The 15,871-nt window shown below is 37.0% G+C and overlaps 1 protein-coding gene across 1 annotated transcript in view; it reads left to right on the forward strand.

Annotated features, from left to right (window-relative positions):
• Pcdh15 (protocadherin related 15) overlaps positions 1 to 15,871 on the forward strand; it is a 1,155,509-nt gene that overhangs the window by 483,220 nt on the left and 656,418 nt on the right. Inside the window, exon 3 of the mRNA XM_026785470.1 lies at positions 4,754 to 4,803. The gene's annotated coding sequence lies outside the window, so the exon portion shown is untranslated. The remainder of the gene's footprint in view (positions 1 to 4,753; positions 4,804 to 15,871) is intronic.

The following is a 15,871-nucleotide window of genomic DNA, read 5'->3' on the forward strand; positions in this document are numbered from 1 at the left end:
AATGCAAGTTCCCCAATATGAACATGAACAAAAGAAGCTGTAACTTAAGCAAATGGAGCAACATTCCCAACATCACTTACTCAGTGGAAAATGCTTCACACTCACATGTGTAGGTGGTCTTAAAACCCATGATCTCTCCTTGTTATTCTGATAATAAATATCTAGACACATTAGACAAAGCACAGATATTCAGAGACCTTATACATCCAAAACAGAAGGTAACCACGATAGGTAAGGTGCTCTGCTTTCACTGCGTGTTGGGTGGTTGTTGTCAGCTCAACCCTAGTGTAGACAAACCTGTGAAGAGGGAATTCTAATTGAGGCATGCTCTACACAATTGGCCTGTGGTAAATATGTGGGGTATTGCTTTGATTATTAATTGTCAGGGTGGACAGCCCATGGGAGTTTAGGAAATATGTGAACAAAAAACCCACATGTACATTCACCTCTTTTATGCTTAATGAAATTATGAACTATTTGAGACGAATTAAGTTTTGTCACTCAGTACCAAGTTAGGAGGCATAACTAATTACTATGCTATAGTTGACAGAAGAAGTTTTTAGTAACTTGCTTTCATTATATTGAACCATCATCAGTTGACTGTGTGACTATGATTCTAACAACTGGATGGAGAATATTTACTATTATGACTAAAAATTTTGAAATTAGATTTTATTACCAGGAACATTTGGTAAATGTTATTAGTAATTATATGAAGATTTTCACACATGTCATTATGAAATCATGACTGATGAGAGAAAACTAATTCCTTTTAATGTTAATTATTTTATAAGTATGTTTTCGGCAATTTATTCCAGAAAATTCTGATAGTAAGTGATGAAAATATTTGCTTGTGGGTCAAACTAGTGTTTGTATCCTGCCTTCACTAGGCCAAAATTTTGAATCAGCAAGTGACAGTGGGCCACGGCCTGAGCACAGAGGAAGGATCCAGGACTCCCAAGTCTTGGGGCTAACACCCTCTACTATCCTTCTACAGGACACATGATGAATATCAGTCTCTATTGAGCCACCACAGTTCTAGTGGGGGGCCTCAGTGTCTCACAGATAGAAGTTGACAGTTCTCTCTGACATGTCAAGCGCCCAGATTCAGACAAGAGGATCCTTCTCACCCTGAGAGAGCATGGGATGCTTTTGAAAGGAGGAGTCTGACTTAGATTTGAGGCTTCTTTCCTAATCAGTGTACAAAGCTTATAAACATGGGGAAACAATCCCAAAGGAGGCCAGCATCTGATCTCAGAAGACTGCTGTGGCCCGCCTTTATCCTCATCCCATCAGGGTCAGGAGGAGATGCACGCAGTCTGGGACTCTTGCTCCGCTTCCCCTGTTCCTCTGCTGATTGCTATACCCTCCCACACCAGCTCAACTGGAGATGAAGGCATTCGCCTGAGATTCACCTTAGGTCTTGCTTCTTTGAGGAGGAAGCAGTAGGACAGTAGAGAAATTTCATAGATTGGGTGTCGATTACTTAGGCTGTGTACTTAAATACCACAAGTAGACCCCATCTACAATGTCAGTGCTCACAGAATGCTAACCTTGCTATGCAATTCACCACTGGGTTTATAGAGTCAAAGGCGCAATGATCCAGCAGTAGATAACAAATTCAGGTAAATATTTTCATAATTTCTCAATCAACTGGAGAGTTATGTGATGACTTGGATGTTCTTAATTCCTTAATTACATGATGAAAGTCAGGTAGGTTAATTTCATTTTCATGATATTGAAATGTATTTGAAAAATCTTTATCATATTGGGAGTGAGGTACAATGTCTTTAGGTTAATTTGATTTAATTTTTAATTGAATTAAACTTTAGGATATGCTCCACATCATATAAAATATTGAAATTGATACTAAATACGTACCATGATTCTCTCTGTTGCTATCTGTGAATCATTGCTAAAAACAAATCAGGACCTATTCTTCTAATTCATTTGTGGTTTTAGAAGAAGTAGCAATGTTTTAATGTCAAAGGTGACACAGAAGAAATCAATGAAGTGCAAATTGTCAAATATTTTTGGTGTAGGATATAACCACCTTGGTCCTTGGAGAATTGCAATAAGTTTAATTTACATCACTAATTTAGTCAGTGTCCTTCCTTAAAAGCTAAAATGTTTATGTCTCTGCCCATTCAGTATCTCAAGTTCCTTCCACCTCAATTTTTTCCACCACTGTCATTTTTCTTGTGGAAATCTGTCACTCCCTAATAGTATATATCACTTATATGTGTTCATTTTATACTTTTTATTTCTTGACACTAGATGTTATCCTACATGTACAAGCTTTAAAAATTTATTTACCAATATATTCTATATGCCCTAACAAAGGATATATATACATATATATATATAATTTTTGTCCCCTCTTGTAAAAAAAGCATCTTTGTCACACACTCTTCTCCCTAGGTCAGGGTTAAAAGTAAAGAGGAAGAAGAAAGTTTGTAAGGCCCAGAGCGGAAGATGACAAGTTCTCTGTTTTCTAGACTCAACAACATAGTTGTACAAATATAGTGACGGGGGCTATGACAGTATGCACAAGACCTTCTCAGGCTCAAGCGAGATGAAATCCCAGCATGGAGGTCATGGTGTACCACCCCTCATTGAGGAGCCTGTCAGCAGAAGGAAAGTTAGCTTTCTTTAAAGGGTTGGCCTCTGCTAGGTTACATTATCTAGTGAATGTACACACTGAAGAGTATATGGGCAACAGTAATGGAACTCAATGGATTTATGAGAACTCAACTCAAAGTTGGGTGGGCTGAGCATGGGAGCTGGATCTTGGAGGAGATGACAGAGTGCTGAATATGATAAGCATAGAATGTATGAAATTTTCAAAGTATCAATAAAAGAATCTTGTCTTGAAATTTTTAAGAATTTATAAAATTTGTGTATTTTAATTAAATATATAGCTGGAAGGTGTGGCAATTTTTTTTGGTTTAAAGCTCTACAAAAGTACAAATAGAAGGCTAATAAATCATTTTTAATTGTGACCTAGTTGGGTATACAACTGCAATTCCAACCCTTTAAAGGCAGAGCCAAGATGAGTTCAAGTTCATGTTGAACCCAGTGACAGAAAATTATCTCCAAAACGTGTTTTTAATCATGAAGTATAACTACCACCTCTCCCATGGTGAATGTGTGAAATTAGGAGTCCATTCTTGTCACCGTTGATAGTTAAGGAGGAAATCAAACTCCAATGGATCACAGATGAACATTTGTTGTGTATTCTTGTAATGAGTAAAAATTGTGTAGAGCAATAAGTGTATAAAAATTCAAATATCTTAAGGGAAATGACTTGTGCATCAGAATTTAGCATCATTTCAATGTGTCAGGATACAGCTCTCTTCCACTTTAGATTCAGGTCATTCCACAAGTATTATGAGCTCGCAAGCAGACTATTTGTTGAAGCTTGACTGGCTGACTTTCTCCCATGGAATAATTTCTTGAATGGCAACGGTACTTTCAATGACAGAACCCATCCATGTCTTGTGCTAAATGTGCTACATGACCTTCAGAAGATCCTCTTCTGTCCCCAAACACAGGCTCAGTCCCCACACACCCTTCTACCTCTGTGATGAACTGGCTGCATCTCTTCTCACTTCAGCACTAGTGACTTTGCTTTCGCATTAACATCTGCAAATTGACCCGGACCTAACTGTTTAAACTCATTTTTATATTCTTTTTCAAAAGCCATGATTCTACTGAAGCTGTAATTAGGTATACGGTGCGAATGAACATTGAGCACAATTTGTTCTGTATAAATGGAGGGTCATACAGACATGTTGATGGTAAATGAGAGATGGAGCATGACGCTGAAATAACTGTCAAAAGCACAGAATGTGCAGGACGGATGCTGGAAAGTTGACCTCTTAACAATATTAGCTCACCTGTCTTGTTTCAAAAGCAAAGAAGCAAATATTATGTTTATGAATATTTGAAATCAGAGGGTGGAGAAGTAGCTCAGTGGTTAAGAGCAGGTGCTACTCGTGGAGAGAGCATGAGCGAGGTTCCCAGCACCCAACTCAAGCATCTCACAACTGCTTGTAACTCCAGCTCCAGCAGATGTGATGTCTCTGGCCCCTGCACTCATGTGCACATACGTATAACTAAAAATATATGAAATAATGAAAATAATGAAATTAACATAATATAATCAACAAATCATTTATTTGACTCAAAAAGTATTTCTACCTTTTTCAAAATGATAGCAGTCTGAAAAACATCACCCTTATACTTTTTAACAAACTATACTGTGTGAATTTGTACAAATACATACTTTTTTCTGAATGTCACTTTATTACTCGGGTATGGCTAATATATTACTCAGATATCCATATTGCTTATTCTAATAAAATATCTAGTTCAACAAATCTAACCATGGTCCATCATTTCCAAGCTTTCTGTAAAATTTTAAGGTCTTCAAATTTCAAATAGAATCAGTTCCTGGACCTATAAGCAACTGATAACAAAACTAAGTGAATATGCCATTTAAACATATGCAATACCATTCAATCTGTGTGTGTGTGTGTCTGTGTGTCCCTATGTATGTCTATCTTTCTCTCTCTCTCAAATACATACACACACACTGAGTTTTGTATCCGATAACTTGTAGAGAAAAAAAAAACAATAACAGCCCCGGAATTTATAAAGAAATATTTAAGAGTCAGCAATTAATTTCCTATTATTTTATATTTTTCGCGTTTGCAAACATCTTGAACTTAGTGGTTTCTTTTGTTTACAGGAACTTGCACTGCCATGCTCTGAATGCACCCTTCAAGCTCTACGAACAAGGTAAAGTCATCATATCTGTCTTTTGTATTCTGTCAAATATTGGTGATTGTTCTCCGATTATAACACTGAAAACACAGTTAAGATCTGTGTGTGCTTCTGTTGTTCTTCTCGATATAAACTTTGTGAAGAAAAGTTAAATGCTTACAACAATGACTTTCTAGGGAAATGTCATATATCAATTGTGATGTAGGGGTTGATTGATCATCAATCTATTTGTTATCTACTAGCTGAATATCATTTATCATCATCAATAATCATCTATGTATTTATGATCTATCTGTGTATCCATTCACCTGTCATTTGAGTATCATCTTTCTATTTATATATCATTCATCGTTTAATTATCTTGTGTATATCATTCCTCTATTACATCTCTATCATCTATCAATCATGTATCTATTTATCCATCATTTATCATTGTCTCTATGTAAAATCTATTCCTCCAACAATATTATTTATCTTAAAACATCTATTATCTACACGTCTATCATCTGCCTATAATTTCTCTATCATGGATGCATTTACCTAGTATTTATGTGTCTATCTACATTTATTCAAAAAGAAAAGAAATAAGCCACCTTATGAATTTCACAATGCTATTAAAAAAATCAGTCCAAAATCATGGTGCTTTGTGTGTGGAGTTTAAAAATATGTCTCTTCTATCTTTAAAGGTCTTAATTCTCAATGTTTAACTTTTACCTAAATTGGAAAAATATTGACCTTTACAAAATGAATTTGGATATTCCCTGACTATATGCTAATGATATAGTTGTTGTATATTTCCATACATCATAGTTAGAAAAGCTTTAAGATGAAGCATTTTACTGCATGCATCTGCTCATCTGTGCTTTCTTCCATATCCGAAGAGACTCATTCCAACACAGTTCTCTCAGGTTTCTGCTTGAGCGCTTGTATAAAGGGAAGAAAGAGAAAGAGCAGGTCCAAAATGCCACGCTTCAGGTCTTAGTATTCAGAAGCACTAAAAGAGAGGAAGGCTCGGAATAGGTCTTCCTGAAGTGATGGGTTTTGGTATAAATGAGATTGGATCCTTGCAGTGGAGCTTCCCTTTTGCATGGGAAGCTGATTGCTTCTTACGCTAAGTAAATCAAGGAAGGAGCATTGGAGCTCGGTATTTCAGTCATGCTTTTTTGAGTTAGTTTGCATTAGAACTTTCAAAGAAGTAGACATCTGGGCAGGAGAATTTGGAATCTTTTCAAGTTTTGGGTTCTCAGCTGTTTCTTTTGTGTTTGCCTGTGGATTTGGAGGGGGTATAAAATTAGATGTGAATGCTTTACTATTACATCCCAAATAAGTATAGAAAGCTAACTTCGGAGTTAAGGGGAAAAAAAACTCCTTCGTGCTGTTGTTTTGTTATTTTAAAAATAATGTTCTGTGTTCTTATCTGTCTTGGGGTTTATCCATCAGCAATGCTACATATGGTTTTACAAAGTAAATAGGTATAATTTAAAAAACACTCGACTAAGTTACTTTAATTTCTTGTGATATTTCCTTCAAAATAATAGAAGCTAAATATTCTCTCTATCCTTGAGTTAATGAATGACAAAAAAGAACAAAATTAAATTAAAACACATACACATACACAAAAGAACTATAAAACAGAAGGTAACCAATAATTCCTGAGCATGAAAGGAATACATAGAGGAATGCCTATTCATTTCAGGTCATCATTTATAAAAAAAAAAAAATATGCCAGTGGTGAGGTCACTCAGATGTTGAACTTGTCCCCAGCCTTTTAGGTCATTGCCAGAGTATCAAAAGAAGATCACTTGACAGTCTGCCCAGGGCTCACTGCCCAACCTTTATAATCTTCCAGCTGTGTACGCAAATGCTTGCCAATTCCCCTGGCCAGAATGATGGTAGTGAATTGGGAAAACCACAGATGTGTATTGAAGGACTACAGAGGGAATAAACCTATGATTTCTGAATGCTCAGCACTGAGTACAGACTTTAGGAGAAGAATGTGAACACACACACAAGCCTAGGACTCAGTCTCTGCCTTTGCTCTACCTTATCAGGACAGAATAGAAAGGCCTCTGCCTACTTTTACTGTTCCTTCTAATAATCGGCCCTCCTGTATCTATTTTTATGTATGTCCCATATTTAAAAGATAAAGGGATGCAATTCAGTTTTCTTATCTGCATATTTATTCGTGATTCTGCTGTCAAGGTGATGAATATGTATAGATAAGCCGTTGCAAGATAGCTTGAGAGTGATTGAGACAAGAAAATGCCTAGCATTCTCAGTAGCCAGTAAATACAAAAGAAATCTCTTGGTTGCATTTGGTATTCTGTTCTTTTAATCAGTGCCTGTAAGAGAGACTTTCAGAACTTTTCAGAATACCCAAATTTTTTTACTTCTTACCAACAAGCCCAAAGGACATTAGCCATACTCCAAAGCTTCCTGTGCTGGCTGTTTTAATTTCTGTGAAATTTTTAAATAGTATCTCACTATTATTTATTTATTATTTGTAACAGCGTAAACAAATGCAGACAGATTGTAAAAAAATATATATAGCTTTAATGGAGAAATAGACTTACAGAACCACCGTTCCCGCGGAGACCAGGAAAGCAGAAGCAGCGGCTGGGAGCACGCTTGCCAAATTTATAGGCAAACATTAGCCTGAGGCGAACACGCCCCCTCAGGGTTGGGACTTATCCCTACAATTATTTGTTATTATTTATTATAGTCTGCCCTCATTTAGGTGTGATTTTCTTATTTTCTCTATGGAATTTTGTTTCTAGTTGTCCATTCCTTATCTGGGTTTTAACACATAAAATAAGCTCACTAAATCATTGTTTTTATTATGTTCTGCAACACAAATGATTTAGGGGCAGTTATGTAAATTGCAGAATATTTTGTTTTGTTTTTTTTTTCCTTTTCCTTCAGGTCAATCTAAAATTCCTCTTGATTTAGTATTTTAATTTATGTTTTGTTATATCTTTACCCTTGAGTCTGGCTCGCCAATATGACCCTTCACTTACTGTGTTCATAAAGTCTACTTCTGTGTTCAGATCTATCTACATTAACCATCCATCAAGTAAGGCTTGGAAGGGATCTGCCATGTGAAGCCTTCTCCTCAAGACAGCACAGCCACCTGAAATCTCTCCTACCCTTGTCATATAAGTCCCATAATGCCCCACTGTTATGAATTTCTTATCAATACCTACTTTGTGATGGTTCTTTACTTTCTGTTATCAATGTGTTGTGTTAGCATACCTCTCTTGCTGGTATGTCAACTTTGGGGAAAGAGCAACCATATCTCTGTAAAAGAAACACAAAAACACACCTAATCCAAATGTGAATGCTACATGCTCCTCTGAGGTAGCTGCCAAAGCCATGTTATACTAGAGGGATACTGTATGTATGGTAAGCTAAGGCATTTGGTGTGATACAAGTGTTTTCCTGGATCAAAATATAGGGATGTCAGAAGAAGTTAGTCTGTGACAGGCAACAACTGAAACACCAACGTATGCTTTGCAAACACTTTGTTTCTCCATGAAATCCCATATTGGAAGTTACATATAAGACTCTTGATATCTCTATGTCTTACTATCATATTTTGGTATTTTAAATGTGGATTATTGCATTTTATACTTTTGAGATGTTTACCTATCTTTTTATATAATAAAAGGAATACCGCCTACTAAAATGTATAACATGTTAGTCCAGCTTAATCCTTAATCATAATCTTTATTAATTAACTTTATTTCTATTAATATTTTGTGCCTTCAAACAGAAATGCATGCATGCATGCTTTCTCTGTCTCTTACACACACATGCATACGCAGAGTCGATTTTCATGGCTCAAATTCAAGTCACTGAATGTCTTAAGTCATTACTCTGAATACTAGGAGAGAATCAAGGTGTAGTTGTTTCCCTCAAATGATGAGTCAATGATAATTGCATTATAGTTAAAAGGCTTCACTGCAAGATGAAATAATTAGTTGATTCTATTATAATCAGTGGCTGTTAAATTTTTTCTCTTATTGTATGTTATGACACAATTTCTAATTTTTTATGATATTTCGGTACTTTTCTGTCTTCATATGGATGACTTAGGAAAAATGTGCTTTATTTTCCATGTCTATGTCCAGTCAATACTTTTTTAGGGTAATTGCATGTAATGTATTTCTTAGAATGAGATTTTTTTAAAAATATTTATTTATTTTACATCTCAGGGGCAGTTTCTTCTCCCTCCTCCTCTCCCTGTGCCTCCCCCTACCTCCTCTCCATCCCCCCATCTGCTCCTCCTCCAACTCTATTCAGAGAAGTAGACCTCCATAACTATCAACAAAACTCGGCATATGTAGTTGCAGTAAGAAATCAAAACCTCCCCTTGTGTTAAGACTGGGTAAGGCAACGCATCATGAGGAATAGGGTCCCAAGAGCCAGTATAAGAGTCCGAGACATTCCTTGCTCCTACTTTTAGGAGTCCCACAAGAAGGCCAAGCCACACAACCGTCACATATGCAGAGTGCCTAGGTCAGTCCCACATAGGCTCCACTGACCCCCTGCATCGCTGCGGATGCCTGGCTGATGTACTCCAGGGTTTAATGATGTAGACTTTTTGGAACTGGTCTAATTTAAATGACTTTTCCCTTCCTACCTTTTGTGTTTATTTTCCATTAACATTTAAAATTTCAGGAGGAGATGGCTTTCATAACACTACTCATTGAGTTTCTTTGAAAATTCAATTTTTTTTTTTTTTTTTTGGTTTTTCGAGACAGGGTTTCTCTGTGGTTTTGGAGCCTGTCCTGGAACTAGCTCTTGTAGACCAGGCTGGTCTCGAACTCACAGAGATCCGCCTGCCTCTGCCTCCCGAGTGCTGGAATTAAAGGCATGCGCCACCACCGCCTGGCTGAAAATTCAATTTTTAAAACATGATTTTTAAATGAGCGAACTATTCTTTTATAATTAACTTTTGTTTTCATTCTCAACTTGTAACCTTTCCCTTTATATTTCCCTCATCTACAGGAGGAATGTTCTAGATCCATTTCTTCCTAGAGCAATGTTTTTTTTTTCTTTGTTTGCTGCTTTGTTCTCTTCCCCTTTCTTTTTATTTCTGGACAATGTGGTGTGCAGTCTTTTGTTTACTGTATGCTGTGCACACCCTTCCAATGCCATTTCCTGGGACTTTGAATTCTCCTATGTTTCCTCTCCGAAAATACTATCTGTTATGAAGGCACATATTCTTACAATTAGATCCCACTAACTTGTTGCCAAAATTAAAGTTTAAAACTTCAGAGACTATTAATACATGTATGTATATAATACATTTATGAATACATATATATAGAACATATATATCAAACCAACATTATCTGTTGTCATTTGGAGAGCTTGCATTATTATAAAAACTTATTGAATTTTATATTTTATTTAACATGTGTGCTTTGCTACTATTTTGATTTTAGCTGCCTACCTGGATACTTTGCACAGTAATGCACCTTATAGTTCTTGAATATTTCTGGTGTGCTACTTTTGCCACACTGTTTAAATGTGTTTAGTGGTGAAATGGTTTATCTCTTGTATTCATTTAAAGCTTGTATCATGTTTCAAGCTTATTTGCCCTTAGGCAATGAAGTTATAATTTTGAAATTCTTCACTAAAATAGATTAATTATAATTAATATTTAAATTTTCAAAGTGAGCTCTTACTGCCAAGCCTGGGGTCTGACTTCAATGCTGAGTGTAGTGTTGAATATATGGGCTTTTCTTTGATTCTGTGTAAAAAAATAGTTTTAGAAAAGAAACATTTCCATTTTAATCAGTCATTTAATAAGGTAAAGACTTAAAAGCTGTATGACATTTGCACGACGACCCTCCCTTTAAGATGCTGAATGCTTTGGACCTGGAGTTCAAATGTGCTCACCCTTCTGGATGTGCCTTGAAACTTTGGGATGCTCATCTTCTTAGTAAGCAGAAATTTATTGATGATCATTTTCTAACTTAAATAACAATAGGTGGATGGAGAGAAAGGCTCAATGATTAAGAGCACTCACTGATTCTGCCAAGGATCTGGATTCCATTCCGACTACCCACCCCAGGTGGCTCACAACCACTTGTAACTACCAACTACTTGTAACCTGGGGTTGCAATGCTGTCTTCTGGCCTCTGTGGACATCTGCATGGGCATGGTGCACAAACATACACCCAGGCACACACATGCAAATATTAAATAAATAAAATCTTTAAGAAACTTGCAAGTATTCACTCAGTGAATTCAATATGTTGAAGCATTAACTAATCTACATTTGTTTCACTTGCTTCCTAGAATTTTCAGCACAAGTTTCTATGGCTCTTCATGATGATAGATAATGAACCATTTTAAAATTTGATGATAGTTGGTGGTCACTATATTAAAGGTAACCTGGGTGTAAGTATTATATGGTGGGTTCTTGCTCACTTATTAGATTAACCACTGTGCTGCTGAGTTTTTCTCAACTGGACACAACCTAGGTATTCCTGAGAAAAGTCACAGTTGAGAAATTTCCTCCCTCAGATTGGCTAAGCACATGTCTGTGGGAAATTTTCTCGATTTCTGGTTGATGTGTGAAACTGACTCATACTATTATGGGTGGTCCCGGCCATGATAGATAATCCTGGGCTGTATAATGTAACGTTGCCCAGCAAGTCCTGAGGAGCAATCCAGAAAGCAGCCATCCTCCATGGCCTCTGTTTCAGTTCCTGCCTCCAGGTTCCTTGAGCTCTTGCCCTGGTTTCTGTTGGTGAAAATGTATAACTTCTTTCTTCCCTTCCACACTGTTTTGGGTAATGATGGTTCACAGCAATATAAATCCCAGCTTGGATACCTACCCTCCTAAAAGTCCTGCACAATAAGCATGTTTTGTCCTCTGTGTAAGAAGCACAGTTGGACCTGGGCAGGATAACTGTTGCTGCACGGACATCTGTCCACCTCAGGGATCATTACCCTCCAATTTGATTTTACTGACAATTAACTGTTGTAATAGTAAAAATATAGGAGGTATCAAATTTTGAGACTCATCAATTCTTCAATGAGGAAGATCACTGGTGCATGGTACACATAACTGGAATATTTTTCCAATATAGGTTTATGCTGATGTATAGAGAGAGAGCTCCATGAAGTAAATCACCACCAGTAACACAGCTTGTAAAACCATCTCATGGAACATTTAACAAGACAGACCGTGTTGGAATTGTAACTCATGATGCAATTAAAAGGATTTGAATCAGTATAATAATCAAAGAAAATGAGGCTATCAACTTAAGAGTTGGGAGAATGGGAGGCATTGAAGAGAAGGGAATACAGGAGTCTCTGGAAGGAGAAAAGGTAAGGGGTGAAGTAATGTCATAATATTTTCATTAAGCATAATAAAACTAATAAATAAAAATGTAAAAATTATTCAAATCAGACAAGAATATGGGTGGTATTATTTCCACATCATAAGGATTGAAAGTGTATGAGCGATCTCTTAAGAGGCAATGATAAATTGAGCCTGTGATTTTCTAGAAAGAACTGAAGAAACACTTAACCAAGGCAGGTATGGGAGGAAAATAAGAACCTGACAAGATGCTCAGCAACATCAAGGAGATCCATCTGGAGATTAAGTGGAGAAGCTGGCAGTGTGCCCTCAAACTATCAAACACAATTTATCTCATAGAAGAGATGAGACCATCCAACTGGCGTGGCCAAATTCAGTGACTGTGCCTATCAGATTTAGAATTCAGCAGAACTGCATTGGGTTCATAACTGCTATGAAACTCCTTGCCAATGGGAAATGCTCATGGTTAGCTCTGTCCCTACACACTTTGTTTTCTTGCACAGGATCTGGGTATTGCTAACAGTCTGACATTCCAAACTAGTGCATGTGAAGCAAAGTACATCATGGCTTTAAATCAACACAATTAAATTCCTCTAAAGATTCGTTTACTTTTTAGTTATGTGGCTGTGTAAATGCATGAAGGTTCCTTTAGGGGCCAGAAAAGGGTGTTTGATGTCCAGGCACTGGAGATACATACTCTCACCTGCAACTTCATAAGGACACTTGGAACTGGTGTTCAGTCCCTTGCAAGTAAATATATGTTCTTAACCCGAGAACCTCTTTCTCCAGCTTCGAAGTTGATTGGACATTTAAAAGAGAACAAAGAAGTTACAGATACTATAATTATGTCATCTCAAGGCCAATGGGTGGCTGCCACAAGTAACCCAAATTTTCCAATAGCTCTCCAGAGTAGAAATCTAGAAACACGAGTTTGATGCTTTTCTTAAGTCAAATAATACTTTACTGACAAAATTCTTAATTTCCTTGGTTTTAAAAAAAATCACACAGCTTAAGGAAGTTGTGTCAATGATGAAAAACACTGATCCATTAAAAATATGAAATATGAGCACAGTCTCCTGTTGTGAAGGGACAGATACTGGGCTGCTATTCTTGTTGACTCTGTCATTGACAGCAATGTTATCACTCCCATTCAGTGCTCACAGCAGTGACCTGTCTGGTAATTATGATATCAAAGACAGAGCCACATAATGTGTATCATTGAACTGCAATTTTGAGCCTAATTTCACATTAAACTTAACTAGAGGGGAGAAAGCAAAGGAGAGAGGATGTTGCTTTGGGGTATGTCTGTGTTCATTTGCTGACTGTGTTTACACAAAGCGATTCATCTCCCTCCAGCCTGCAAAGGGTTGGAAGTGTGTGATTGTGACACTTCCAACTCTGTAATAAGAGATGCACAGCTGAAGTGGCCAGGAGGAAAACACACGCAAACTCACATTATACCAATAGCATTCTGTCATTTGTTGAGCTCTTCCTATGGTCCATACAAGCTGCTTCACCTGAAGGGAAAATTCTTGTTTTATTTTATTTTTCCCCCTGAAACCTTATCGTATATTGGTTTGTGTGGAATAATGAGGTGCCAAATGTACCTTGAGAAAGAACAAGATATTCATGTTAATATGACATATAAGACAAACATGAACATAGAAGATGCTCATGTTAGTGTCTGTTACTTTTTCTTCCTTGACTCCTCCCCCTCTCCCTTCCTTCCTTCCTTTCTTTATTTTATTACATTCCAACCATACTTTCCCCTCCTTCCTCTCCTCCCAGTTTTTACCCCCACTTCCTCTCTGTCTCCCCCCCCCACACACACACACATACACTCCTCTATTTCTACTCAGAAAAGGACAGGCCTCCTATGGATATCAACAAAACATTGTATACCAAGTTGTAATAAGACTAAACATCTTGCCTTGTTAAGGCTGGAGAAGGCAACCCAGGATGAGGACTAGGGTGTTCATTTGCTGGCCTGGCTTTTGGTGGGGTAGGATGCTTCTGCCTGGTTTTCAGGAAGTTGGCCTGGTCTTTGGGGTTCAAGATGCTGGTCTGACCTCTGGAGATTAGGACTCTGGCCTGGGCTATGACAGAGTGTAAGGCTTCCTCCAGAGGTGTGAGCAGGGATATGGTGATGACAAGAAGCGATGCAGTAGGAGTTACACTAGGTGAGTGCAGCTGGGGTGGGGGCAGTATTTCCTGGGTTTCAGAATGCCAGCCTGGCCTCTCAGAGCAAGAGGAGGCTTCCACCAGAGGTATGGGCCTGGATGTGGTGACAATGAGAGGAGGTACAGTTGGGGTTATTTTGAAATGTAGTTACTTTTTAACTGTGTTATTTGGTCCATGAATTATCTTTGTTTTTATCTTTATGTGAGAGAACCTGGAAGGATCTTTTATAGTATTTTTCTGGCTCTTTTTCATGGTTCATATTTTCCTTCACAGTTCTGTTTTCATCTTGCAATCTGCTTGCTATATAAAAACATAACAAACCTCCATGCTCTTCCTGTGCAGCACTGTAAATGGACAAGTTGTTTCCTTGCTGATATCAATGGATTTTTCTAGAAAGATTTAGGCGTGGTAGTATTACATTGTGGTAAGCTTTTGTGTGTGTGTGTGTGTTCCTTGATTTATTTTTTAAAGGGAGTTTTAAAAGTTCTTCAAATGGTCTTTATCAAGATTTCAGTTACATTAGAATAGAGTAATCAAACACAAAAGTGTGTTCCTATGTTCTTCCTGAAGGTCCTAAAATATATACGCTATTGTAGGTACAGGATAGCTGTTAGTCTAGCACATTCTACTGATGTGAAACCAGAAATTGCACCTTTTGTCATATAAATATAACTATTTAATTTTCTTTATTATTTTTTTACTTATTATATCAATAATAACAGTCCTTAAATCTTTAAATAATATAATCAATGTATTTAAAATCAATGCTTTTAAAGTGTTAATTTTGTGAGAAAAAGAAATATACATATGTACATGTATGGATATATATATAGTTATTAGAAATATTGGGGCAAATAAGTAAAGAAAATGGAGAATAATTATGTATAAAATTATGAATAAATAATCCTTCATCTTTAAACCAAACAAAATTGAACCATAGATCATTTTGCTATTCTTAATAGTGTAAAAAAGTGGTAAAATAATTCAATTTATATGCAAATAATAGGATTTGACTTTCACCCTCATATCAACAGAGTCCTATTTATTTTAAAGTTATATTACAATGGAAAAACTTAACATTCAAGGACGTGAAAGTACTGAGATGAGCCATGTCTTTGCCTCTCAGTGGTCACACAAGCTGATTCTCTCTGACATTCTCTCCAAACATTTGAGATGTGAAATGCTAAAGCTCAGGTCTCATACTGACTCGAGCTGTGAAAGTATTTGTATTGTCAGACGCTGGCCTGCAAGGACTGGGTATGTCTGAGAACACTCTGATGGACACCGTGAATGTGCACAAGAAGAATGTGTACAGTGCAGGAATGATGTTGGTTTTGGCTTTCCTCCTCCAAATGATAAGGTCAAATATTGATTAATGTGTTTATTTAGTTTCTCCTTCCATAGCTTTCATCATTAGCCTTTGTTTTGAGATTACAACCAAACTGGCACAGTTTACTTACCTGCCATTTAAATTGCATAATATTCTGAGACATGTAAATCCAGAGATGAGAGAGAGAGAGAGAGAGAGAGAGAGAGAGAGAGAGAGAGAGAGAGAGAGAGAGA

Source organism: Microtus ochrogaster, linkage group LG2, assembly GCF_000317375.1.
Source record: "Microtus ochrogaster isolate Prairie Vole_2 linkage group LG2, MicOch1.0, whole genome shotgun sequence".
In the NCBI taxonomy this organism is placed as follows: Eukaryota; Metazoa; Chordata; class Mammalia; order Rodentia; family Cricetidae; genus Microtus; species Microtus ochrogaster.